General features: G+C 40.3%; 1 long non-coding RNA gene across 1 annotated transcript; it reads right to left on the minus strand.

Annotated features, from left to right (window-relative positions):
• Positions 1-232: 232 nt before the first annotated feature.
• Positions 233-2,129, minus strand: LOC118493095. The gene is made up of 2 exons (XR_004895046.1): positions 2,034-2,129; positions 233-494 (listed from the first exon to the last, which is right to left on the minus strand). It is a non-coding gene; the product is annotated as an uncharacterized LOC118493095 (long non-coding RNA).
• Between the last annotated feature and the right edge of the window lie 708 nt (positions 2,130-2,837).

Consider the following 2,837-nt stretch of genomic DNA (forward strand, 5'->3'; position numbering starts at 1 on the left):
CAATCTCTAACATGTCAACTAAGTCAACTACATTTCTGAATGCCACAGATAAATACAGGTAAATATTGCTTTTAGCTGTGTAAATATCTAATGCCAGTAAAAGAAAATTTAAATACATTATGCAAATATAACAAACATGGCCATGCTCACTCGGGAGACAGGAAGTGTGTACCGTTTCATAAAATTGGGGTAGCATGTAATGCATTCTCTTTAGTTATAGAGAATCTTTAGGAAAATTAACTGATATATTTACAACAAAATAAACTAAATTGCAAAAGAGATGTGGATGGCAGTAAAGTCAGCCGTGTCAGTGAGTGGATGTGTGGGATGGTGTGCGGGTGTTGGTGGAAAAATTGATAATGGAACCAAACAAAGCACCAAAAAAAAAGTCTCTGAGAGGACCAAGGTGGCAGCTTATGTAGTGAGTGGGAGCATTGGGCCCAGGTGCTCCCACTCAGCCCAAGTGGATGGCCCCGCCTATCAATTACATGAACCTGCAGGAGAGAAGCAAACGAGGCACAACCAAACTAGCCAGTTACAAAATACATTGTAGACAGAATTTTTAATGCAGATTTAGAGAAGCACTTCACATAAAGATCAGTCTACTCTTTATGGCTAGTACTACTTTACAAAACAGTTGTATAATGTCTTCTGTGGGTCTGGAGAGAAAATTACCCAGATGTTGTCAACTCAAGTTCTGTATGTTCACAGTACAGTGTTGCATGCGTCATTCAAGCTAGCAATGACTAATAGGGCTTACTTCCTCAGTGGACGAGGTGACTTTTTAAAAGAAATGCCAATACAGAGGCACCATGTAAAGTGCATTTAATGCTCACATCATCCACGTCTCCATGTCAGACAGGGCAGAGGAGAGGGGGACTACTTTTTGTCCTCCCTCTAGTCTGTATTCCTCCCTTCTCTCTTTATTTCAGGCTAATGGCACATGGAGGTTAAGGACCATTAGTCCGCTCCCTGGACTATAGCTGCACCTATTATAGTGCTACAGTATAGCTTTCTTCAATGGGCCAACCCTACTTTATCACTGCTTACCCAAGACCTTTCCCAGAAGGTCAGTCCTTTCTAATGACTCGTGACTTGAGTCATGAGGAGGAGAGGAAAACTGAATGGGGAAAATTGCCTGTAGCGAGAGACAGAAGAGACAGGGCAAGAATGAAATGCAAGGACGGGGAGTAAAAGAAAAAATGAAGTGGGCGAGCAAAAGGTTAGTCGTGGTGGAGAAGGATAGATCACAGGGGCAATAATGGGTGTAATTAAGACACTGGTGGTTAACTTGGGTTATTTAAAAGTCATTGTGACATTTCTTAATTTAATCAGCATTCAGAAAGACAATTTTAAATAATCCTAAATTGTATTTAGTCTTGATTGGGTTAAACACTTTTCCTGATTACACAACCACTGACTTGATTCTGGTGATCGAACTAAGACTGAACGGTGTGCATTTGTTCTCAACAGAGCAAGGATAATCTCCACAGGGGATAAGAGTAATGACTTGCATTATATTGTGAAATGAACCTTTGAAATCGAAAATATTCTGCCATTTCTGTTCCCATTAATTGGAGTGGTAGGATTTCCTATTGACTCATTTTCCATCATTGACTGGTGGAGGGGTAATAGGGCATCAGAGTACCATGCACAGCTGATGATGCTTAGATACTATAAGATACATTTCCATGGTGTACATTTGTTAAGTGTCCAAATCCTTTACCTTGATTATAATTGGCTGACCTGTGATTCAGTCAAGTTCCTCTTTAATGAGCCTCACTGGGTAATTGCCAGGGAATATAAAAAAGAAAATGTACAGCAAAGTTTTGTGCAATTTATACTTTTCTAACTGACCTACTTACAATTGCTTTCCCCAGGTGTTCTTTGCAATTAGAGGTAGACGAAGGGCAATTCTTACAATTTTGCAATTAAGTGAAGAGGAATTCACAATGAGCAGTAGAAAATATAATTGCTGGAAAATGGTAACATGAAAAGGAAACATCTTTGTAAGACAATCGTAAAACCCTTACATTTCAGAATGTGTGTTTTCCAAGCAGAACACTAAATTGAACTGTGTTCATCGGATCTGGTATATTTGCCAGTCCCAGTTTCTGGAATACCTCCTGCTGAAATACATCAGAGTTTGTTGTCTTTCTCCACTGACCAATGGTTGAATATTTTTTAGAACATTCCACAGGGTGTATGGGATGCAGCTGTGTCAAGGCTCAATTTGATGGCTAATGAAGTGATTTCACAGCATCCACTCCAACTATAAAAACAGCATGGTTTACTTTTAATTGTCAACAAGTAAGCAGGACTAACCAACAATGTCTTTTTATATATTCGGGTGCAACAAAATGACAAATTGTACTGGCGAAGAGTAGTGTTCACAATGACATACATTACTGTATTGTATGTGTAAGTGTAATGTAAACAGTAGCGATCAGTGTTGGGTGTAACACGTTACAAAGTAACTTAACTACTTTTTTCGGGTAAAAAGTCGTGTAACGCGCTACTACTGAAAATTTGGTAATGAAACGTAGTTCCTTTTTCAATTCGGCAGTTACTTTTCCCAGGGACAGATTTGACAGCGACACTGCCTTCTCAGCTGCGCGCTCACAAGCTCCACACGGGACAGAGGCTGGTAGCAGAGTAATCATGGCAAGCGAGAAGCAGCCAAAGCTAACTTTTGAGAGCGTTTTAAGCTTCGTGGATTTTTGCTGGAGCCAGGCAGACACAAAGCTGACAACCTCACAGATGAATGTGGTGGATACACGCAGCGGACAGCTGTGAACTTGTGTCCAGACGCGTAACTATCAGTAAGCAGGGTAAGT

The sequence above is a fragment of the Sander lucioperca genome, chromosome 14 (assembly GCF_008315115.2).
Source record: "Sander lucioperca isolate FBNREF2018 chromosome 14, SLUC_FBN_1.2, whole genome shotgun sequence".
In the NCBI taxonomy this organism is placed as follows: domain Eukaryota; kingdom Metazoa; phylum Chordata; class Actinopteri; order Perciformes; family Percidae; genus Sander; species Sander lucioperca.